This window comes from Callionymus lyra, chromosome 14, assembly GCF_982586985.1.
Source record: "Callionymus lyra chromosome 14, fCalLyr1.hap1.1, whole genome shotgun sequence".
In the NCBI taxonomy this organism is placed as follows: Eukaryota; Metazoa; Chordata; class Actinopteri; order Syngnathiformes; family Callionymidae; genus Callionymus; species Callionymus lyra.
The window spans coordinates 9,883,355-9,910,280 of record NC_141831.1 but is presented as its reverse complement, the minus strand read 5'-3'; the positions used below and the strand labels follow the sequence as shown (position 1 = coordinate 9,910,280).

General features: G+C 37.0%; 1 protein-coding gene across 1 annotated transcript in view; it reads right to left on the bottom strand.

Moving 5' to 3' along the window:
* The window catches only part of ntm (neurotrimin), a 497,741-nt gene that overhangs the window by 310,586 nt on the left and 160,229 nt on the right, over positions 1 to 26,926 (bottom strand). The gene's annotated exons all lie outside the window — the stretch shown is intronic.

The following is a 26,926-nucleotide window of genomic DNA, read 5'->3' as shown; positions in this document are numbered from 1 at the left end:
TTTCAACTGGAATCAAACAATTTTCAACTGGAATCAAACAATTTCAACTATAATAAAACAATTTTCAACTGGAATCAAACAATTTTCAACTATAATCAAACAATTTTCAACTGTAATCAAACAATTTTCAACTGGAATCAAACAATTTTCAACTGTAATCAAACAATTTTCAACTATAATCAAACAATTTTCAACTGGAATCAAACAATTTTCAACTGGAATCAAACAATTTTCAACTATAATCAAACAATTTTCAACTATAATCAAACAATTTTCAACTGGAATCAAACAATTTTCAACTGGAATCAAACAATTTTCAACTATAATAAAACAATTTTCAACTGGAATCAAACAATTTTCAACTGGAATCAAACAATTTTCAACTATAATAAAACAATTTTCAACTATAATAAAACAATTTTCAACTATAATCAAACAATTTTCAACTATAATCAAACAATTTTCAACTATAATAAAACAATTTTCAACTGGAATCAAACAATTTTCAACTATAATCAAACAATTTTCAACTATAATCAAACAATTTTCAACTATAATAAAAACAATTTTCAACTATAATCAAACAATTTTCAACTATAATAAAACAATTTTCAACTATAATCAAACAATTTTCAACTGGAATCAAACAATTTTCAACTATAATCAAACAATTTTCAACTGGAATCAAACAATTTTCAACTATAATCAAACAATTTTCAACTATAATCAATCAATTTTCAACTGGAATCAAAGAATTTTCAACTATAATAAAACTATTTTCAACTATAATAAAACTATTTTCAACTATAATCAAACAATTTTCAAATATAATCAAACAATTTTCAACTGTAATAAAAAAAAAAATCAACTATAATCAAACAATTTTCAACTGGAATCAAACAATTTTGCAGCTCTAATCAAATAATATTTTATTATAATCAAACAATTTTAAACAGTAATCACACAAACAATGTTCAACTGTTATAAAAACATGTATTTTACAAATTACAAAAGGAGAGAAAAGCTTTTTTTATTGTAGGTAAAATACCACAGAAATGTGAAATGTACTTTTAAAATAAGGTAAATTATATACAAACTAATATTAAGAATATTTGAATATGTTTAATGTTACAATGTTGAAAATGTTAGTATAAAGGAAAGTCATTTTCAAATAAAAAGAAACCTTCATGATTTTAATTAAACGTGTAATAGAATCAAATTTAAAAATTAAAGTAAAATATTGAATGTATATTTCTTGTAGATGGTTCAAGGAACACGTCACTGAATCATACATGAACAGAGTGAATGTATCTGGAGAGCGTTAGAAAGAGATGACAGAGAAGAACCTTCACACATGTGTCCAGCACATGTTCAACAGGTCAGAGGTCACCTTTCTTCTCCTCTCTGTGGAGAAACACAGCAGGTGGATCCACATGACAGGGCGAGTGATGGCTTTCATTCAGTCGGTGGCCTTCGAACAACAGGTTTTCAAACGACGGGAAAAGAAGATTGTCGTCCAACATGGTGTCAAAGGCCACGAGTGAAGAGCATGTGATGAATATGAATGTCTGTTATTTTAGTTTCTTCTTCAATATTTTAGGTTTGTGTCACTAGTGATAGCATCACCTATGAATAATAGAATACGTTTTCAAAGATTTTTCAACTGTAATCAAACAATTTGAACTATAATCAAACAATTTTCAACTATAATTAAACAATTTTCAACTATAATCAAACAATTTTCAACTATAATCAAACAATTTTCAACTATAATTCAACAATTTTCAACTATAATCAAACAATTTTATACTGGATTCAAACAATTTTATACTGGATTCAAACAATTTTCAACTATAATCAAACAATTTTATACTGGATTCAAACAATTTTGCACTATAATCAAACAATTTTCAACTATAATCAAACAATTTACAAGTATAATCAAACAATTTTGCACTATAATCAAACAATTTTCAACTATAATCAAACAATTTCCAACTATTATCAAACAATTTAACTATAATCAAACAATTTTCAACTATAAACAAACAATTTTCAACTATAAACAAACAATTTTCAACTATAATCAAACAATTTACAAGTATAATCAAACAATTTTGCACTATAATCAAACAATTTCCAACTATTATCAAACAATTTAACTATAATCAAACAATTTTCAACTACAATCAAACAATTTTCAACTATAATCAAACAATTTTCAACTATAATCAAACAATTTCCAACTATAATCAAACAATTTTCAACTATAATCAAACAATTTAACTATAATCAAACAATTTTCAACTACAATCAAACAATTTTCAACTATAATCAAACAATTTTCAACTATAATCAAACAATTTTCAACTATAATCAAACAATTTTCAACTATAATCAAACAATTTTCAACTATAATCAAAAAATTTAACTATAATCAAACAATTTTCAACTACAATCAAACAATTTTCAACTATAATCAAACAATTTTCAACTATAATCAAACAATTTTCAACTATAATCAAACAATTTTCAACTATAATCAAACAATTTTCAACTATAATCAAACAGAGCAGGTCACCTCACCCTCACTGCTGCCCGCCTCAGGACCTGCCCCACCTTCTTGTGCCCCCCCCAGCTCCACAGAACCACTTCCCAGCTTCACCTCACTCCAGGTACAGGATGTACTTCGGAGGATTCGTCCAGGGAAGGCTGCTGGTCCTGATAAGGTGTCTGCTCGACTGCTAAAGACCTGCGCTGCTGAACTAGCTGAGCCACTCCAGCATGTCTTCAACCTCAGTCTACGGCTGGGGAAAGTACCAACTCTGTGGAAGACTTCCTGTATCGTTCCAGTCCCTAAAAAGATCCGACCGAGTGTGCTGATTACAGACCGGTGGCACTGACTTCGCAGCTGATGAAGACACTGGAGCGGCTGGTCCTCAAACATCTCACGCCACAAGTCCAGCACGCGCAAGACCCCCTGCAGTTTGCCTACCAGCCAGCAGTTGGTGTGGAAGATGCCATCCTTCACCTCCTGCATCGGACCTACTCCCACTTGGATAAAGGAAGCGGTTCAGTGAGAATCCTGTTCCTGGACTTTTCTAGTGCCTTCAACACTATCCAACCCACTCTGCTGCAGGACAAACTGACTAAGATGCATGTGGACCCTGGTCTGGTCTCCTGGATTACGGACTATCTTACTGATCGACCACAGTATGTCAGGCTGAAGGACATCAAGTCTGACACTATGGTGTGCAGTACAGGAGCACCTCAGGGGACAGTACTGGCCCCTCTCCTCTTCACCATCTACACTTCAGACTTCTGCTACAACTCAGAGCTGAGTCTCGTCCAGAAGTATGCTGACGACACTGCCATTGTTGGATGCATCAGGGACAACAGCGAAGACGAGTACAGGAGTCTGATACGTGACTTTGTGGACTGGAGTGAGAGGAACCACTTGCAGCTGAACACCTCAAAAACCAAGGAGCTGGTCTTGGATTTCGGGAGGTCCAGGACAAAGCCACGTCCAGTGTCCATCAGAGGCGACGAGGTGGAGATAGTGGACAACTATAAGTACCTCGGTGTGTGGATGGACAGTAAACTGGACTGGTCCTGCAACACAGACCATGTGTATAAGAAGGTTCAGAGTAGACTGTACTTTCTGAGGAGGCTTCGATCATTTAACATCTGCAAGAAGCTCCTCTGCATGTTCTACCAGTCTGTGGTGGCCAGTGTCCTGTTCTATGCTGTGGTGTGTTGGGGTGGAAATGTGTCCAAGAGGAGTGTCAACAGGTTGGACAGGTTGATCAGGAGGGCTGGTTCTGTGGTTGGAATGAAGCTGGACTCACTGGTGACAGTTGCTGAGAGGATATCATTGAACAAACTACTGTCCATCATGGATGATGACAGTCATCCTCTGAGCACTGTCATCAGTGAGCAGAGAAGCAGAATGAGTGCACGAATGCTCCTACCCAGGTGCAAAACAAATAGACTCAGGGACTCATTTATCCCTCGGGCTATTAAATTGTACAATTCTGAGTTCGGGGGCAGGAGTGGAGTGAAAGTATCTGGATGTTCTGTTCCATGTTAGTCTTTGTATCTTTGTCTTTGTTGTTTTTCTTTCCTTGACCTATGTCCTTTGTCTTTGTCTTTAGACTTAGATTGTGTCATCTTGTTCTTCCTCTTTATGTTCTTCTTATTTTATTTTTTATGTATTATTTTTTATTGTTTATGAAAAATTGCTGGCTATTGGTAAAAAACAATTTCCCAAAGGAGACCTCCTGAGGGATCAATAAAGTTTTACCTTACCTTACCTTACCTTACAATTTCCAACTATTATCAAACAATTTACAAGTATAATCAAACAATTTTCAACTATAATCAAACAATTTTCAACTATAATCAAACAATTTTCAACTATAATCAAACAATTTTCAACTATAATCAAACAATTTCCAACTATTATCAAACAATTTACAAGTATAATCAAACAATTTTCAACTATAATCAAACAATTTTCAACTATAATCAAACAATTTTCAACTATAATCAAACAATTTTCAACTATAATCAAACAATTTACAAGTATATCAAACAATTTTGCACTATAATCAAACAATTTTCAACTATTATCAAACAATTTTATAATGGATTCAAAGCATTTTCAACTATAATCAAACTATTTTCAACCTAATTAAACAATTTTCAACTATAATCAAACAATTTTCAACTATAATTTAACAATTTTTAACTATAATCAAACAATTATCAACTATAATCAAACAATTTTATAATGGATTCAAAGCATTTTCAACTATAATCAAACTATTTTCAACCTAATTAAACTATTTTCAACTATAATCAAACAATTTTCAACTATAATTAAACAATTTTCAACTATAATCAAACAATTATCAACTATAATCAAACAATTTTATAATGGATTCAAACAATTTTCAACAATAATCAAACAATTTTCAACTATAATCAAAAAACTGTGATTCTAGAGCCGCTTATTTCAACTTCCTGACCATTTTCTAAAGAAAGCTTCACAGTAGGACCTTCTCTCTCTTCTCTGTCTTCTCTCTCTTCTCTCCTCCTCGCATCTTTTTTTTTTTTTTTTTTCAATTCCTCCTCAAATCAAACGTCTACCATGTGGAACGGATGGTTGCGTTTGAAAAGCTCTCTCTGCCTCCGACACACATTTCCTGAAGAAAGGCTTCGGCCCTCGTCTGCAGGTCAATGTCCCCCCGGAGGAAAGACTTTGTTCAGCGGCGAAGACGTGTTCGTTCCACTGACCATTGTCGTACCGGCGGTGAAAAGTTGAAGAGACCAGAGAACTTGAACTGAATCGTTTAAATCACTGCTGCTGGATTCTATTTCACTTCACAAAAGAACTCAAAACTTTAATAATATTCTTTGACAAACGTTTTTACTTTAACTCAGTTATTTACAGGTTATACATGAAGAAGCTGAAAAAGGAAATGTTGAAAATTTCCTGGACTACAAGTAATGCATTTTTATTTTTACATTTTATTGTATTTTGCCATTATTTTTTTATGGAATCTTGATGATGTTAAGAATGATATTTTAAAATTATAAAAAAATGTAACTGTATAAAGAACACCAAAAAAACTAAATGTATTCTTTTATTCATTTAATTGTATGTAACTGTTGTTTTATTACATTATATTCATACTTTTTATGTACTTATATATGTCATTTTCACTTTGCAAATGTATACATGATTGTATAATTATTAATTATTACATTATTTGGTTAAAAAAAAAAAAAAAACTAAATAAAAAACCTGAACGATTGTTCTGCATAAAAGAAGCAAACCAAAGGTAAACAACATGTATCTATTCTATATTACAGTAGCTATATATATATACACATGTGTACGTGTATACTGTATATACATACATATATATATATATATATATACACAAACACATTTTTTATTTTCATCTTTAATATTTCAGGGTCATGTTTGTGTCAATTCTCTACGGTAATAAAAAAAATCTTTTAACTGTAATAAAACAATTTTCAACTATAATTAAACTATTTTCAATTATTATTAAACTATTTTCCACTGTAATCAAACAATATCAAACTCATATATATCTATATCTATATCTATATATAGATATAGATATAGATTTATCTATATCTATACTGTATATATACACACTGTAATATAAAAGAAAAATCAGCATCAAAGAAGCAAACCAAATGTAAACATGTACTTATTCTATATTTCAGTAAATATATGTATACACATGTGTATGTGTATACTGTATATACTGTATATATACTGTATATATATATATATATATATATATATATATATATACTGTATATACTGTATATATATACTGTATATACTGTATATATATACAGTATATATATAGATATATATATATATATCTATATATATATATATAGATATATATATGTACATATATATACAAACATTAGTCCAGGAAAAATTCTGTAATTTTGATTAAGATTGAAGTAGAAGTGATGATTAAAAAAAAACAACAGAATAATTAAAAGCGAAATGTAAATCAAGACGAAACTCTAAAAATCTAAATTCACATAATTAAAAAAATCGAAATACATAGTTGTATAGCATAAAAAAAATTAAATCAATTGTATGATGTAGTTTGACAGTTACGATCAATTTGTTCGATGATTTTACGTCTTTTGTTTCCCAGTTGGTTTTCTGTCCTGGTAAAAACAATTTCCCAGAAGACACCTAATCTGACTTTGAATTAACTCAACCAGCTGTTAGACCAAAACAAAAATAAAAGATTCTTCCCTGGAGTTTTGACACGAGTGCTCTAAAAAAAAAAGACACACCGGCTGATTCAAAAATTCCAGTGAAACCGAGGAAAGACTCAAGTATTTTTGGGGGAGTCGGTGATTTTATTCAGACTCGTGGCCAGACTCGTAATCCTGCGATTGAAAAAAAACGACTTCCTGTTGAATAAACCTCGACTCGAGATCCACTCGGTTAAAAAAAACACACCAAAGTCCTTTACGCTCTTATCTCCGTACTTGACGAGGAGTCAGACTTCCTGTTTTTCTTTTATCTGCCGCTCTTCCAAATCATCGCCCGTCCACTCCATCAATTGTATCGTGATATAGAAGAGGAAGAACAAACATGGCCGTGAACCCGACTCACAAATCAAAGGAGCCACAAATCAAAAAGACAAAAAAAAACGTTATATTCACCCGTTGGTTAAAAACCTCCTCGATCAGCTCACATGTTTGTTTCATGAACAGATTATTCAAAACCGGAAAAGCTGTTGTTTTTTTTGTTTTCAAGTGTAAGCATCATGAATAATGGATGTGTATCTGCCAGGTTTTCTTTTTTTTTTAAATATTCATCGCACCTTCTTCCTCTCAGCAGGGCACCATGTTTGACTGTGAAAGTTTCTCCGCCAGGATTATTTGGATTCCGCACCCCCTGGCTTCAGCCGAGCGGAAGGGGTTTGTGGTTGATAAGCACCTATAAATTCCTCCACTATGATCACCCGGGAGCGCCGGGGGGGTTTTTTTTTGCGGTCGGCGTCGGCTGCTGGTGATATAATGAAATACGGATTCATGTCACGGGTGATGTGCTCCTGCTGCCGTCAAGAACAAACATGGCCGACCCTCAGAAGAAAGTATTTGAGGGAATTCAGAAATAAAAATGTTTTCTGGAGGGGGAGAATTGTGGGGAAACAGACAATCAACAAGACACAAGTGTGTCGTAGCTAGGCAAGGTACTTTGTGTCCTTGACCAAGAGAAACCCCTAGACCAGAAAGGGGCAACATGGGGTCCTCTGACAGTATTTAACAGGTGTGAAATTTTCTTGACAGCTAACTTATCATATTTTTGGACAATAAAGCAAACTTAAAATCATTAAATTATTGATGACTTCGTAATGTATTGCTCTGCAAGGAGCCCTAGTATTGCTCTGCGAGATGCCGTTGTAGTACGCTACGAGACATTGTTGTATTACACTGAAATATGAGGTTGTAGTATTCCAAAAGATGCTATGGTATTACACTGTGTGGCTCCGTTGTATCAGTGCACAAGATGCCCTTTTCCCGCAAGTTGCCGTAGTATTACTCGATGGGAAACCCTTGTTACCCTGCAAGGCGTCGGTGTACTACTCCACAAGGCGCGGTTGTATTACTCCGCAAGGTGCCTTTGTATTACTCTGCAAGGCGCTGTTGTATTACTCTGTGAGGTGCCTTAGTATAATTCTGCAAGGTGCTGTTTTATTACTCTGTGAGGTGCCTTAATATTACTCTGCAAGGCGCTGTTTTATTACTCTGTGAGGTGCCTTAATATTACTCTGCAAGGCGCTGTTTTATTACTCTGTGAGGTGCCTTAATATTACTCTGCAAGGCGCTGTTTTATTACTCTGTGAGGTGCCTTAATATTACTCTGCAAGGTGCTGTTTTATTACTCTGTGAGGTGCCTTAATATTACTCTGCAAGGCGCTGTTTTATTACTCTGGGAGGTGCCTTAGTATTACTCTGCAAGGCGCAGTTTTACTACTTCGCGTGGTGCTGTTTTATTACTCCGTGAGGTGCCTTAGTATTACTCAGCAAGGTGCTGTTGCATTAGTCTGTCAGGCACTGTTATACTGTATTACTCAGTGAGGTGCCTTAGTATTACTCTGCAGGGCGTTGTTCTATTACTCCATGATGTGCCTTTGTATAACTGCAAGGCGCTGTTCTATTACTCCCTGAGGTGCCTTAGTATTACACTGCAATGCGCCATGGTATTACACCAAATACAAGCTAGTCAATCTTTGTAAAGACAGATTATTATTCACACTCTTCAACTGCTCTCTTTAAAATCTCCTCAAATATATACTTTCAAAACACTGCACATGTAATGTTGGCCAACACAAACTATTCCTGGGTCAACAAAGTCCATGAAAACAAAACCTATGAGCCTTATCAACCAATGGACCCTATGGATAAATATAATAATATTTTGGTCCCTTCAAGATAATATTTGGATAAAAAAAAGTTGCTTGTCGTATGACGACCCCTCAAAAAAGTCCTTGAATATAAAGTGGCCAATTGCCCACCCCCCCATATCCCTGGACGAAACCCTCAAGGTGAAGTCGACCAGTTTTTCTGCTGCGGCGTCAAACCAAGTGACTTTTCCACTCTTCCTTCTAGCACCGGAGAATCTGCTGTGTCTGTATATTTCGCAGCAGCAAGAGGTCATCTAATTCCGGATTAAATTTACTGACATGAATCCGTAGATGTGTCGGTCTTGCGTAACAGGAAAGCTTCTGTACGAACACAGTAAACAGAAAAAGCCAGAGATGGACTTTAGGGCATGACGGTTGAAATGAAAGATATATTTTTGGCTACGAGCAATGCCTGTGATGACATCATCCCAACATCTGCCTTTCATGTGTGATCCTTAATGCATGAAAGACAGACCCTTAAAAAGACTCTTTTGTTCTTTATTTTGGAAGAGCTTTAGAGGCTTCTTTCTCAGGTGTGCACTTATCTGCCGCTTTTTCCTTTATTTACAGCTGGTTGAGTTGTTTTTTACCTTAGCAACCAAAAGCATTTTTCTAAAAACATTTATTTTTACATATTTGGTTGTTTAAGCTTGTGTGGATTGTAGTGTGGTTTCACTGTAAATAAAGGCCATCTTTGTCATCTCAGAGGCCACAAATGGCCCACATACCATACACTTTGAGACCATGAAAAAGAAGATAATGAAAATATTTGGTAAGAATCGTAATCCCTTAGTTCCCAAGGACAATGTCAAAGAGATATGTTGTCTTATAAACTTCTTACGGTTGTTTTTGTGTCAATATTAATAAAAGGTAATAGTTCATGCAAACATTATTTGAATACAATTAAAGAGACAAAATGTAGTGTTTATTGACTGAAATTATACTACAACAACTATGATTAATTAAATTGTTATTTTAATTCACATCTGAGTGCTTAACCTGACTTATTATCATCAATATTCAAAACTCAAAATAACATTTTTGGATATTTCTGGGAGAGAGAGATAAAGCTACAACTTCCTGTTAAGCGCAAGTATATATACACATTTTTATTTTGCTCTCCTCTGGCCAAAAGATAGTTGCGTGGATTGCATTAAATCCTGCTTAAAACTATCCGTTTTCATCTTTAAAAATATCCAGAAGCTGGAAATATTTCATTTTAAAGAAATTTAAATGTGGTGATACTCGGTACTCGTTGCATCATTTATCAGCGCAATTCAAAAAACCTTCGGGAATTTCAGCGGCAGTCGTATGAGAGGAATAATCTCTCCTCCGTTATTATTATTTAAACTTTTTTTCTTTTTGTTATTATGTGTGCTTTTGATTCTCTTGTGGTATTACTATTTAAATATCCAAGTTTTTACTCCCCTCGGGGGGGAAAAGTGAGATTAAAAGACCATTCTTTGCATTTTATATCACGTCATCACTCAGAGCCTGATTTGAGATTTTCATAACCAAAGTGTCTCCAAATGTCCCAGACAAGGATGTGAAAAAAACAATATTTGATATTGGAATGAGCCAAAGCCAGTCAGATCAAGTGATTTCACTCAGAAAAGTATGGGATTGGAAGGAAGATTAGAGCAGGATGATACATGGATAGATTGACAGGTGGGATCAGAGAGGGAAATCCATTTTCTGGAAACCTGGCCAAGCTTTTTAATTCCAAACTCTTTTTTTTTCGGGGTGAGTACCGACTGCTTTCCACTTATCACTTAAATCGATCCTTCAGAGGAGATTTTCACCGCAAACTGGAAAAGTAAATTGCATAAATGGAGAGCAGCTGTGGGACTTTTCTCTTGACCGTGAACATATAAATCATAGCCATGACTTCTGCTTTAGGTGAGAGTGAGGCGGCAGGAGGATGAACCCGGATCTCAACACGGGATTCTTCAAATCCATTTAACAGCAAAACACTGTCACTCTAAAGTATTTTACTTGAATTTAAGAATTTCATTCAGCTCTTTATCTTAGAGCTGTCCTCTGTCTACAAAAGGTGGGACAAATATCAGTGGGAAGATCCTTCGACAGGTGGAGGAGTATTTTGGGATGTTTTTTTTACGAGTGAGGGACAGATGGAGTAAGAAATCGGTGTACGGACGATTATATGGATGGATGGATGAGCAGATGGATGGTTACATGGATGGATAGACAGAAAGTCAAAAAGATGAACTGATGGACAGTTGTGCAGAAGGATGGTCAGGGAGGAGGAGGGATGGGTTGAGGGTGGATGAACGGATGGATGGACGATTGCATGAATGGATTAATGGAGGGTTGCATGAGGGATGAATGGACGGATGCACAGGTGGATGGACGGACAAACAGGCAGATAGTATCTTGAATAGGTGGACGGTTGCGTGGATACATTGATGGGTGGATAGATGGATGAATGAAGAAAGGGATGGATGGAATAATGGTTAGATGACAGAGGAATGGATGGATGGACAATTGTATGAATGGATAAACGTACAGTTACACAGATTGATTTGCGGACGTACGGATGGGTGTGTGCATAGACGGGCCGATAGAAGAATGGATGGATGGCATATGTTTGAATGGATGGATGGATGGATGGACAGTTTCAAAGATAGATGGATGGCAGATGGGAGGATGAATGAACAGATGGATGGGTGGATAGGCAGGCCGATGGAAGAATGGATGGATGGCATTTGTATGAATGGATGAATGGATAGTTGCACAGATAGATGGATGGCAAATGGGTGGATGGATAAACAGACGAACAGATGGATGGATGGATGGCTGGACTGACCAGAAGAATGAATGGATGAACAGTTGTGTAGATGCATTGATGGATGGATGGGTAGATAGATGGACAGAGAGATAAATGGACAATGTTATGAATGAATGAATGAATGGACAGTTGCACAGATAGAGGGACGGGCAGATGGGTGGATGGATGAACAGATGGATGGATGGATGGACGGTTGTGGAGATGCATTGACAGATGGATGGGTGGATAGACGGGCCGACGGAAGAATACATGGATGGAGGATGGTATGAATGGATAGTTGCACAGATAGATGGATGGCAGATGGGTGGATGGATGAACAGACGAACAGATGGATGGATGGATGGCTAGACAGACAAAAGAATGGATTGATGGACGGTTGTGTGGATGCATTGATGGATGGATGGGTAGATGGATGGACAGACAGATAAATGGACGATTTTATGAATGGATAGTAGCACTGATAGATGGACAGCAGATGGGTGGATGGATGAACAGACGAACAGATGGATGGATGGCTGGACAGTTGTGTGAATGGATGAATGGATAGTTACACAGATAAATGGACGGGCAGATGGATGGATGGATAAATGGATGGATGGCTGGTAAGACAGAAGAATGAATGGATGGATGGTTGTGTGGATGCATTGATGGACAGATGGACGGTTGCACTGACAGATAAATCAAAGGCTGTTTATGTTACAGCAAGAAGCGAAAAATGATCCGAAAAAAAGCCCGACTTGTCGCTCTGACACCGACGACACGAACCACGAAGTGCAACCTTGTGTGTGTGTGTGTGTGTTTGTGTGCGTTCAGCCTGTGGCGATAACCTTTTCTTCCAGCATGTGAAACATAAGTTACCGTCCAGAGCAGGCGCCACTTCGCCGGAAGATTGATTTTTCATAGTCGTCACCCGCGCTCCGTTTACAAGGACTTACAGGAAGAGGCCATTGTACGGCGACAATGCTGCTCGTATGATTTTGAAAAGAACTTTATCATTATGGAGCCACTTTTTAAGTTGTCACTCATGAAAATAAAAGGAAAATCATTTCAATACACAAGTGTGTGCGTCTGTTACTCTATGGCTACACAATATACAACTACGCATTTCTTTGAAGGTGTTCGACACCCAAGGTAGGTCACAACGCTTTATTTATTTCACTGCTTTTTTTCAGTATTTAGTTTGTTAATGTAAAAACAAAAGTACTTTTTCAGTTTTATAAATTCTTAAACACAAAACCATATAAGGAAGAACTTAGAAACGCTATGATTAAGATGCTATCGTTTATTTAACTCTGGCCTACTTTGGTTTTTTTTTGACATAACACAGGGAATATTTATTTACAGATGAGGAGAGTTCACATCCAGGACAATCATTGTAATAGGGAAAACATTCATTCGTTTCCTGTTTGTTTGTGTTGGGGAAAGAAAAAATGGATCGGCACAGAGATTGAATTATTCCAATTCTATTGTTTGTGTTTGTTTTTCTTTGCAAAGCCTGTATCATACTGAGCAGGATTCTCCAAGTTCCTGGTGTGAAATGTTTGGCAAAAAATTAGTCTCTTTTGTCTCACAACTGAAACAACTATCCATGCAATGACACACTTTTCTTTTTGAATAACTGGTCTTAAAGTATTTGATACAGAGCTTTAAGAGACTAAATTGTAATACTAATAATGCAAATAACAATAAATAATTCAGATATCTTTTGTATCAATTAGGGTCTGGAAGCTGTTTTATTTTGAAATGTTCTCGTACCAAATATTTACTTGATCCTCAGCCAGACGCTGGTCTTGGTCATGTGATAACCCCCAAAATTAGCATTAGCATCTTCAAAAAATGCAGAAAAACAAGCCAAAGTTAAAGTTAATGTGCTGATTAAGTGTCTCTTAAACGGTTCTAGGACCTCTATTATACTCACGGGTATGTTTCTTTTTGCACAAAACTGACATTTAACAAAGATATTTACATTAGAAAATACGCTTTTTTGGCTGAGAAGAAATCTCGTCCGAGCAACCACGCCCACTCTGCTCTGATTGGTCACAGAAACACAAGTTGCATTCAAGGACTCATGTAAATTTCTAACTCACCCCTGAAACTCCCGTTTTGTACATTAAAAACGAACAATAAAAATAAGGTTTCCTGCTTAATGTACACATTACAAAAACACCTAAAGGCAGAAGTAACTCACACCATGTTTACATAAATATTTATTTTGTTTTACGATTAATCAGAATGTATAATTTAATCCGTAATCTCTTTTGGCGAGATTTCAGACGATTTTTTTTTTTGTATTCATGCACCACACCTTCAAAGCCTGTCCAAAAAAAATGTAAGGAAACCCAGATCTGATCCATGAATGGCAGACGCAGCACTCCAGACATCATCTGGATAAAACAGTTCAGCTGAGGACAAGCCGTCCTCACAAACTTCACCTTGTTATCACCAAGAAATCCGATTGCCAGATTTCAATGTACAGTGTTAAAAGTGTTGGTTCAGTACCAGGACTGGTCACGTGGTCATGTGTCGGCCGGGCCGCCACCCTTCCTCACTCACACTCGGGCTCATTCGTTTCACTTACCTGTGAAAAGAGAAAGAGAGGAATTAGATCACATATTGCTGCTACATTAGCCGCACCACAATGACACTTTCTCTCATCCATCCATCTTCAGTTTCTGGAGGCGAGTCGCTCAGCGGAGGCTCATTTATTGAGATATCATTTTGGCAGAAAAGAGTTCTGAACAAAGGCTGTTTTTGGATGGATGTCGTTCGGGCGCACGCTTGTGTCGGGAAAATTCACTTTCTATGCGAACTAGTTAAAAGTTCACCAATTTTCAAATAATTCAGTTTGTAATTAAAACATTTTAAAAGTCACCATTTCAATTTCCCCTATATTTTGCTACCAGCTATTATTTTTATTCATAATAATTAATTAAAGTCCAGTTTAATTGTCAGTTTACAATCTCAAAACATTTATTGTCAGTTTTGTAAAAAAAAAAAACATACTAACTGTATTTGCTGTTGGGGAATACAGTATAGAATAAAATATATTCAATTAACATGAATAAAATGAGTTAAAAAGAATACATGAAATAAGTGATTCGTACTTTAAAGTAGTCAAAGAAAATTGTTTTATTAGAAGAGTTTATGCAATTTTGAACCCTAAAAAAATCAGGTTCACATCGAGGCAACATTTCTGTCTATTCAGTACACAGTGGTCGATGCATTCACAGTCCTGACAAGTATATTTTCTTTTTAAAATCCACCACGGCGTGTAGTTCACAGTACACATTTTGGCAACCTACTAGTACGTTCAGTTCACGTTCAACCAAAATAAAAACTGGTTCAGGAACTATCGTTCAATAAACTTGTTCAGGTACAACACGCTGGCATATGGCATGTGTAAGAAATAGTTCCGGTGGCACTGGCAGAAAAGTGGCAAGTAGAAGGAGACTCCGACGATAGCGTGGACACTTTGTTATTCCTATATTAAATTAGCTGAAGCTCAAACATAATTAAGACGTCCAAGCAGTCGCCTGAAGAGCACCTATTACATCTCACCTACTGGGGGACAATGTTCCCATCAGGCCTGAACAAAGGGCGCTGTCAGAGAAAGTAAATAAAGCCGCTCGGGTCCCGGGTATTCTTCTGAGCTCATTCTGAGGTCAAGCCTGTGATTAAAGAACATCCACCTGCCGCATTGACAAGCTCATCTGAAGGAGCTCGGCGGCGAGCATCCCAGATGAGATTTCGCAATCTAATCAACTCAGTGAAAATCCACAGTTATCTGAGATCAACCTTCGTGTCTCAGCAAGTCCTTGTGCCGCCCACAAGTGCTATTGACCAGGGAGCGGCGCCACGTTTCGCAGGGGGGGGGGGGGCGGTCAGGAGTTACCGGGCGGACGACTTTGTAATTTGTTATATATCGCTCCGATTTAATCCATTTCCAGGTGAGGACCCCATTTAAAGGGAGGGGTCCGGCCCCCCCAACACCACCAACACCACCACCCCCTTTACTGCAAACAGCCGGTGCCCATCGCAAAAGGGAACGTGAGACGTCCGGCATAATAACGAGGCAGAGGCTCAATGTCAAAAAGCAATAAGGTCTTTTTCCATCAGCGAGCAAATGACTAACGATTCATGTATAATTGACTTGGACCTCAAGAAGTTTGCAAAAGGGCAGAGTCGGAGGAAACTTACGCAGTGAAGCTCCTTGAAGTCTGTGCAGAGATGATGTAAAGCCTCGTGGAAAGAGTTAATAAAAAATGGAAATCCCCCAACCGTGTTACCTGCGTGACCTGCTCATCCCGATAATTCAACATCTGCCCTGATACGCCGACACCCGGATACGAAGCTTAGTCGGGAAAATCATCCGACAGCCTCGACATTCCCCCGAGTCAGAACCTTCTCTGCTCCCTTGTTTTCTTCCTAACTAGAAGCTCGAACTGCGGATTAGCAGAAATAACCAGGTGTCAAATGGTGCTTTTATTTTTTGACAAAAACCTTTTTTTCTCCTTTAGATAATCAAGGATAACACAGGGGCATAGAAACCACTTCCTTTATGCGTCATTGAAAGCAGAGTCTCTTTGCGATAAAGAGGTAAAAAAAAAATAAAGAAAGAAAAGGAAAGCCTTATGTGCGACAACGATGGCGATGCAATCACGAGTATGATGATGGAGAATGTTTTTCACAGAAGGCTGTTGAATAGCACACAGCGACAGAAGGGCAGAGTGACCTTACATGTGGGAATTCAGCTACAAAGGAAGCGGTTCTAAGAAAATTGTGTACTTATGTTCCCATTATGGCGCCACTGTAACACTTCTATCACAGAGGTCAATATATATATATTCCAAGAATCTTTTGGTGCGATGCCCATTCTCAATAATATCTTTTTAACTAGAATGTCAGATTTTGTCTCCTTTTTTCACCATTGCTAATATGGACTATAACACTTGTTATACCAAAGTTTTCTATTCAAAGGGTAAGTTCAAATTTCGCTCGTTTTCTACTCACCTCATGTCGACTAAGGGTTTGGATTATTTTCAGAGTAATCTATTCTTTTTTTTTTTTAGAGTTATAGACAAAAATGTTTGTTCATTTTAATGTAGGGACTGGAGCTCAGTTGTCTTCGTCTTCATCTTCGTCCATGAAGACAATCAAAAACATACAGATATCTCCATACTGTTGCCTGTAATGTCCATCTTGTAGCCTCAAATTTAGGAACTGTTAGTCCATTTGCACCGACTAGTGCTCAGTTGCCTTCGTCTTCGTCTTTCGAATATCGCAAGTGCTCCCAGTCTAGACTGTAGACCAGAAGCTTTTGCAATATTTATCCACAGTGTTTCCTGTCTGTGTACCATTTAGTCTTAAGACTTATCTACAAACAATTTTTCTTTCAAACAATTTCTCTTCACAAAATTTAGGCAACAAAAGGGACGTTACAGACGAGCAGTACGGAGGTATTTGAATGAAGTGTCTTTTTGGATGAAGACAAAAAGGTCCGGAATCGTGTTCAGGAACCATCAGTAGATTCTGATCCACAGACCTCAGAGCCCGAGCTGGGGCGTAAATCTGGATCAGATCACTGATGGAAGGTCTGACCATGAATAGATCTGAAATTAAGAACCAGAATTTTAAAGTTGATCCTGAAATAAACTGGCAGCCAGTGAAGACATTTAAGGATCAGAGAAATGTGAGTTCTTCTACTAGAGCAGGTCAGAATTCTCGCTGCAGAGTTCTGAATCAACTGCAGGCGAGACAACTCCTTTTTGTTGAGACATGATAACACACGTGTCTACCATAGTTCCCCTTCTTGTTATTTAATCTATAGAGTTTCCAAAAGTGGTCGACATCCCTGCCAGACCCCCAACCATCTTCACCTACAGCAATACAGTTGCATTGGCTTCCCATCATCTCGTTGCAAAACAGGAAATTGCCATGAACCTCAAAAGACATGGTGCTGACAAGTGGTGTCAGCAGGCCTTAAGAAGTGTTTAACAAGTAAGGCAACAGTTAATATGAGTATATAATTAAACAGAATGCAACTCTGAGAAATATAATACACACCATTATAAAGTTTTCTATCCTGTTTGAACACCCAAATAAAGCCATTTGGGTCTGGATAACCATGGAAACAAGCTCTCCCAATAGTGCAGGATTCATGAAAAGGACCAAGAATTGTATGCAAAAATATGTTCTTGCTAGTACCGAGAGGAAAGAGCTCAGGGGGCTTCAGGCTGAGGTCTTGGTTTGGCAGAGATAAGATGTTGTTTGGCTACAGCTACACTGACTTCCCTTTCAGTGATGCCATTATTGAACCCTGTGCTCAGGGGTAACACTTTGGTTATTATTAATAGATTTGTGGTCAAGACTGTCAAGACCAAGTTAAAAAAAACAAGACTATTTCTAGATGGAGACAAATAAACCTATTATCAACCATGACATTTTGCCTCATAATCGTGTCAAATTTGACGACATTCTGTCGATTGATCTCAGTGGATTATGCTTTCACAACTAATTATGTTTAGACAGCTACTAAGACAAGATAATGCACAAGAGAGAGATTCTGAGAACAAGACAAGACAGTGGAACAGAGTGGACCCTAAAAAAGTTAATTTTAAATTAAATATGTTTAATGAGATTTCAGAATTTTTGCTTAATGGATTTACTTAATTAGTAATTGATCATTTATGAGTGTATTTTGTTCTTCTAATGCATTTAAATGAAAATTGATTTTCATTTTTGGGAGAAACCTACTTTTCTAAGAGTCAACCTTGTTTTGAAGATTCGAAACAGACCTTATAATATATTTAAGCTAAACCTTTTTGACGTCCAAATGGTTTTCTTTCATGTATAATCTTTTTTTTTTGATTAACCTCAGTGAAAACGTGAGCATCTTGAACTCTGCCTTTTTGTTGCTGTGTCATTCCACCTTGCCTTCACTCTCCTCATTACTCTTCTTTGACTGATCCAAAAGATTTTTACTCTGCTGTACTATGCTAAGATTTTTTTTATCAAGGACATTACATTGAAACTCTTTTATTTCATTTTTTTTGTCATAATTTAAAAATATATAGATATACAGTATTCAATGTGGTCTTTTGACACAAGTTTTTCTGGATTGGACAAGTTTTGTGGCTCTGAGTGAGTTTTAATTTGGCAGGGAACGGTCATGAATAATTACACTTGCCGTTTTATTCAGCCTTTTTATCTTTAAAGTCATTTCCAAGGCGCCATCTGAGGATTATGTTCATAAACAATGATAAGCAATTAGTCGCAGAAATACCATCAACTTGTTCAATATTAAAACAGGTTATTTTATCGCTTATCCTCCGGCAAATTGTTGTCAAGGAAAGTTGCTGTTTGCGATGAATGGTGAGTGAAGAAGAAGAGGGCAAGAGATGATGGGGGGGGTTTCTCTTTGCTTGTACTTTCTTATTATTCACGGTCCTAGACCAACAAATACACAAACAGTGGCTCCTGTGGAGCACAAGGATGATTGACACCTTGGTCACCCTGAAATCTTTCTTCTTTTAAATCTTATGAGCTCCATTTCGTAGAAAACAAGTTCCGAGGACGAGTCGCATTGTTTGCTATGCCCAGCCGTCTCGCAGAAGGACGCGCTCAATGCATATTAAGTTCTCTTTCAAAAAAAAAAAAAAAGGCGGACAAGAAACGAGCGAGAGCCTTTCATCTGCGGGAAGCCGAGCCGTCTGTGTACATAAGTGATGAGCTCCAGCGTCTATCGGCCGTCCTGGTGGTTGGCGGGTGAACTGCTGCGGGCGACGCCGCTTTTACTTACTTACTTTTACTGGCTCTGAAGTCGACAGAGAATTATTCAAATAAGTGGATCACGGACACAGGGCCGGTTATTATTACCTCCCCACTGCTCTCTGAGCATTCTGCCTCGCACCGATACAGAATGAAAGAGCAGTTTTGGGTGAAAGGCAGGGGTGCCAAGGTGTGGAAGTGACTTAAGGAGAAAGGCAGAAAATGCAACATAAATAGTACAAAACATTTAAAGAAAGGCTTTTGCTACATTAGCATCTCAAATGCATGCCAGTATTTATACATTCTCAATTCAAAGTTGGCATCCAACATACATAAAATCTTTATTGCTCCTTTTCACTTTAGACCAAAACCGTTAACACATACCTAGTGTTTGCACTCTGTTTTTAATTATAGCTTTCACTCAGAAGTACTCTTAGTACTGCTGTTATTTCCTACCCTATTATCAACCTACATTAAATAGCTGCTCTACTCTCGACTATTCAGCTGCATTGATGTCGGTGCATTAGATCGACTCACCATGCTACCCATTAATACCTGCTCTTAATGGGTAGCAGTCTTCACTGCTCTGCTGATACATCGAAATAAAAATGCCAGCATTAAAGTACATTTTAAAAGTAATGTAACAAGGAATTACAAAATACATGGACACAGGACAGCCACAGGTGCTTGCTAGAGAGGAAAGAAGGCTGAAATAATCCTTATCTGACAGACTGTGGGGGTCTCAGTCACTTATAATGCAGTAGTAGATCCTTTCCTAGTAGAATCGATACACCTCCACAACTGGGTTTATGCAATGGTCACACCTCACTGGACAGTGAGAGTCAAAGACCCTCTCTAGGTTATCCCAATCCCGACCAGGCCTAGCACTAATATGTGTTTCTAAGACCCTCACCAGGCCTAGCACCAGAATGGGTTTTTACGACCCCTCACCAGCCCTAGGACCCGAATGGGTTTTACAACCCTAACCAGGCCTAGCAACCGAATGGGTTTCTACGACCCTTGAACTAGACAGAAAGACGTCATTAAAAATATAAATTCTGGACATGTACAATTTCCAAGGACATAGAGTATTTCCTAAGGACATTCCCCAGATAAACATCAAGTTGTCAGACATCCAGATTTCGATTACCTTTGTTTTCTTCTTTGTCTTTCACCATTTACCTTTCACCATAGTTGGAATCCTAGGGCAGCTTAAGCAAGGAGTCCCAGACAGTGTTCCCCTTCACATCAGATTGCTCCGTTGATTTCGATCCCAATATAACAAATCAGGCCCTAAATCATACGTTTTTCTTACACTAGCCATACTTCTACTACATTAATACATTATGGAAACACTACTAGGCAGACCACTTCCATTTAGAGCAAGCATACTATTACCGTATTTTCCGCACTATAAGGTGCACTTAAAAGCCTTTAATTTTCTCAAAATGTTTCTCAAGGTTGTGTCACAAAGAATTTTGCAATATATGTATCACGATATAGGCGCAACAATAGGATATATTGCAATATTGTAGGAACAAGGATATATGAGTAGTATTTCCGAGTACTTTCTTTAAAAATGCGCCTTATAATAAGGAGCGCCTTATATATGAACATTACCTGGTGGGTGACTTGTTTACAAACACTTTCATGACTTTGCACTGACTGAGCCGACACGCCGTTGGCGGGAGTACGTAATTGCGTCATCATGGGGTGAGATTTAAGACGCACGTCACATCATGGCGGACGTCTATGGAGTGATATTACTGCCACCGGTTTAAGCAAGTATGTCTTGGTTGTTGTTCAAAATCACTCTTCTGCGCGCTCAACCAGTCATACAAGTGCGTTCAACATGTCATACACGCACGCTCTAGCTGTCATACACGCGCTCAACTTCACTGCTGCTCGCTCAAGGTTTGTCTGCTCACAACACCAGTCTCGCGCGCTGCTGCTTGAAGCCTTTCAAACATCATTTGAACACTGTTACCATGGGAGTAAACGGAGTTGTCAGAATGCTTAATAATGTTTGGCTTTATCCGACTGTTTTGTTGAAGTTCCCTTTAGCACAGCTTTATCTAGTGGATGCGTAACGCAACCCCAGTCAAACGTTTGACTGTATCTTTCATTCGATACGACTTATAATCCCGGTGCGAAACTATTTATAAAAACAGTTCTAAAATAGGCCATTCATTGAAGGTGCGCCTTATAATAGTGCGGAAAATACGGTAAGCCTTTAAAATCAGTCATGGATATCAAAGGAAAATATTGAACTTTTGGCCTGAAGAAACAAATGTCAGCCTTCATGTTCCCCTTTTCTATGAAGGGATAGTGATGGAGTGGATTTGGAGACGCCGGTACGACGGCAAAATCACTGATCCAACCACTCTCCCCGCGTCTCTACATTGGCTGATTTATAATCATTCTCATTTGTCAGCCTTAACCTCTTTGTTTTCTTTCTCCTCTCGGTGACCTGTGCATCAATCGCATGAAGGATGCTCCTCATTTATACACCTGAAGGCATCGCGATGTATCCCGGTGGGGACGGGAAGAAGGATGGACAGGTGCATTTTTAAAACCCCCTCCATGTCGTATTGTGCAGCAGTGCGTCGGGAGTTTCACAGTCGGAGAACAATGTGTCAATAACTCTCCGCAGACTTACGACGAGGGAAGAGTATCTTTAACTCACGGGAAGAGTTCGTAGAGAGTCTGAAGGACGTTACCAATTATAATGTTTTTTAAAGCAGTTTTTCTTTCTTTATCCTTCACTTCACCCTGATTTCAATATGCAAGAGCTGTTATATCACATAGAGAGATGCCACACTTGTGATTTATTCACACCTGGAGTCTGTTTTAAATAAGGTCTCTCATTGTTGTGATGTACTTATATTCGTTTTTTTATTCCTGCACTTTTTTTTCTCCCAAGTGTGACAGCAGCAAAGTCGATTTATAATGATATTATACACCAGGAAAGCTCTACTGATAACGATACCTTCACTTACAATACTTTTTTCAATACCAATTTAATAAGATCAAATTGTAAGGAAAGAAAATTACATCACAAATAGTAACTTTGAGTTCAAGTTTTCAGCTTAGTTAACCTTTTTACAGAAAACAAATATATATATATATATATATATATATATACATATATATTTCCAATGCAAAAGAACCCTACAAAAAAAGTGACTAAATCTGATGTTCTCTGCCTTTGTCATTTATCACTTTTAAAACGAAAAAAACAAGAGGACACTTTTATGTTGAAATATCTACAATTTATATCAAAACAAATGAAGATTAGAAATAAATAAAGATGTCAACACAAAAAATCGTACATCGTAGTAGATCCACTTGGCTTTCATTAAATCCATTTCCTGGGTAATTCATTTAAACATTGTAATGATTAATAATAATATTTATTTAATATTTAAACAATATTCTGTTTTTTAAATTGTATTTTATTTGTACCTCCTTTGGGAAGAAATTCAGATATATTTAAACATTATATTAAGATGAACAGAACAACAGTTAAAAAAGGCAAAAATAAATATAATAAAAAGTAAAATAATTACAAGTGTACAAACTATGGAAATAGAAAAAAGGGGGATTTGTATGTAGTCTTGACTGCAGTTGGAAGGGAATCTTAATTATAATTATTAACTATATGTGCATTTTTCAAAATATCTAAATTATCTTAAAATTGTATTTTTTAAGAAAATTGAAATGTTTTATTTGGTCCTCCAGCAGTAACTGTTGAACCACCGCTTTTTTTTTCAAAAAGTTAGTTTTATAGTTTTCAGTTCAATAAAGTGTGTGTTTAAAATACAATAATTTGATTTATTTACAACTAACATGCACATTTTTTCATTTCTTTGTTGGAATTAACCTTCCAGCTGCTAGGTGGAACAATGATATTCCGCAGGATCCCAGCAATGACTGTGGGCGAGAGGATACAGTTGACTCCAGCAGCTTTTTAAAGATGATGTTCGGACATATTTTGGTTTCAAAACACATGAAATAGGTAGGGTACAGCACGAGAGTCAAGTACTCGAAAATACTACAAATATATCCTTGTTCGTACAGTATCCTAATATATTGCGATATATCGTAATTTTGCGCCTGTATCGGGATGCGTCTTGCCAATACACAACTCTAGAAGCTGACACAAGTTAATGATAATACATTTCGCCCCAAAAAATCATCACAATACACAAGAGGAAAAAACTCCAATACATATTAAAGTCGAAAGTAACTGGGAGATAGAAGCTGCGACCTGAAGATGTAGCGTGATAAAAAAACTCCTCCACAGAGGAGGGATGAGAATAAAGTGTCTAATGTTTGCTTTCATTATTACATCCCACTGATTACAGGCCTGGAGCCATAATACAGGCACCGATCGACACACCAGAGAGTTTATGGAGTTGAAGTTCCTGTTTAATATTGCATCCAAGAGGCTTCACTTCACATTAAGGGAAGAAGAAATGTCTTAAATGTCGCCTCACGACCTCACAACAACAGTTTTGCCTGGACTAGTTTCTATTGTCTGTTCGTCTTAATGGGTTTTTTGTCGTTTTTTTCTTTAAATCAGGGGGCCCCCAATCTTTTCTTTAAACGTATTTTCATGGACCGGACATTAAAAAAACAAACTCTGGCTCAGCAGGATTGCCCGCAACAAGATGGTTGACTTTTTGTTTTACTCGAGTGGTAAATAGTTTTTTCTATTGAGTTAAGTTTCACCAAAACAAACAACAATAATCAATGCAAGATAAATTATATAAATACTTTTTTCTTACACTTGCAAGTGTTGACTGTACTTTAGATTCATATTATTAATAAACTTTTGATTTGTTTAAAACAAAAATACATTGAATTAAAAAAAAAGAATAGTAACGGGAGATGGTGTTAAAATAATGTAAAATAAAAGACACAAGAAAGTCACGTTTGGGGGGAAAATGTCGCATAAAATATAACATAAAAAAATCGAAAAATACGTTAAAAAATAATTCACATCATCTTCGGACGTAATTTGGTGTAAACTGGACACTCGATGCAGACATTTTGTCTTTATTCGTAACGACCAGAAGCCATAAACAGCGATAGTCATCCGGCCTGGACGTGCCATGTCTGATTTGTAAAGTAATAACTTCTGCACAAATTACATTTTCAGCCAGACCGAGGTCGCAGGATCATTTTAATCACACGCGAATGCAAATATCTGTCATTCAGTGGTTTCACGTTTGTTTTCCCTCGAGCTTCTTCTTCTTTAAATACATAACTAATGTTCCAATCTCAGGTTTTTCTTCTCTCCGCAAGACAGTTCGTATTAAAATGTTGTATTTATTATCACAAAATTAGTGTTGACCAATAAGGCGAGTGTGTTTTGGTCATGTGATGAAAAGTCAGACAGTGGTTTAATAAAGTTTTCAGACTTTGACAGCGAGAAAGCTTTTATGAACGATTGTTAAAAGGTAAAGGTATGTGTATTTATTGTACTTATAAAGTGTTTAAAATGTTGGTGAATTCCAAAAATAAAATAAATAAATTGTGGCTTTGTAGTATTGCCTGGCAAGAGGTAATACTAGGAAGGCTTGTATGGTAACACTACGCAGTCTCAGAGAATAATACTTGTGAATCCTTGTGGAGTAATACTACCATGACTCACTTAGTAATACTAAATAATCGCGGAGTAATACTTTGGTGGCTCGCAGAGTCGTACTGAAGAAATCGCCAAGTAATACTTTATTGACTCGCGGAGTTATACTACAATGACTCGCGGAGTAATACTGCGGTGACTTGTTGAGTTATACTACAGTGAATAGCAGAGTAATAAAACAGTGACTCACAGATTAATACTAAGGTAACTCACGGAGTAATACTTCATTGAAAAGCAGATTAAAAATAAAGTGATTCGCGGAGTAATACTACAGTGACTCGCAGAGTAATACTACGGTGACTCACAGAGTAATACTGAAAGAATCGCGGAGTAATATTTTGGTGACTCACTAAGCAATAATAGGGTGACTCGCGAAGTAATACTACATTGAAATGCAGATTAATACTACAGTGATTCGCAAAGTAATAATACGGTGACTCGCAGAGTAATACTATGGTGACTCGCAGAGCAATACTACAGTTACTCGCAGAGTTATACTACAGTAGTACCAGACAGGTATTTGGCCATCAGCTGACTTTATTAGATTGTACTGTGTTTTTGTATATTGTTCTTTTAAAATAAATTGTAACTGAAACTGTAACAAAAAAAGTTTTTCTACAGCGACTTGCAGAATAATACTACAGTGAGTTGTAGATTAATACTACAGCGATTTGCGGTTTCTTTTACCAACATTTTGACAGATTTCTCTGCACAGTCAACAACTTAAAATTGTTGCAGGATCATTAAGTACAACCATAATTAATACACTAGCTTATAAGGCGTACTGTTGTTTTTTGTCAAAATTCAGGATTTTAAGTGCTCCTTATAGCCTGAAAAATATGGTAAATAAAGGTATGTTATTGATCCCTTGTTGGCTATAATTTGGTATGTATTTGAAGTGAAAACATTTATTTTGTGATAACTACTATGAGGGCTTTGCTCTAATAGAATTAATTAATTAGTTAGTAGGTGTTTCAATTGAGAAAGAACCCTCTACTGGTTATATAGCGCAACTGCAATAGAAAGTAAGCATATCAGAGATCATACCGTATTGTAACCGGTTACACAACTGTTAGAAGCTTCGGTGAACGTTGACGCAACTAGAGAAAAAAAAAAAAAAAAAAACTATTCTATACTCATGACTATGTATTATTTATATATTATTTAAGGACAGGAAAGAACACACCTTGAATCATCGTTGTTTCCACGGCAACTTCAAGGACACTAAACACAAAAAGGGCCCCAACACTCATACTCTCCCTAAAAGGTCATATTAGCTCGCACTCCTCAAAGGAAGGAGCACTTAAATCCGTCTTTAGACGATAAATCTCGGGGAAAAAAAATCGTCCGTTTTAAATGAATCAACGCGAGGATGAAATATGTCGACGCTGTCACGACATCTCTTATCTGGCCTTTCATATCTGCTGACGCGACCACAAAAACGCTCTCCGGATCCTTTTGTGCGAATCCATTTTCCCCGACAAAAGAGCACAAACACTCAGACGCTCCTTCCCCTTCCAGGTCGAGCGTCTTCCCGTGTATCGCGTTTCAGAGTTTTCGACCACAATGGAATTAACATAATTATTCATTAACATGCAAATACGAGCAGATGTTCGACGAGCGACAGATGTGGTCGGGAGGGGAGAGAAAAAAAAAAAAAGGAAGCGTCGGGGAATGATGACACGAGGAATACAGCGGTGATTCATCACAAAG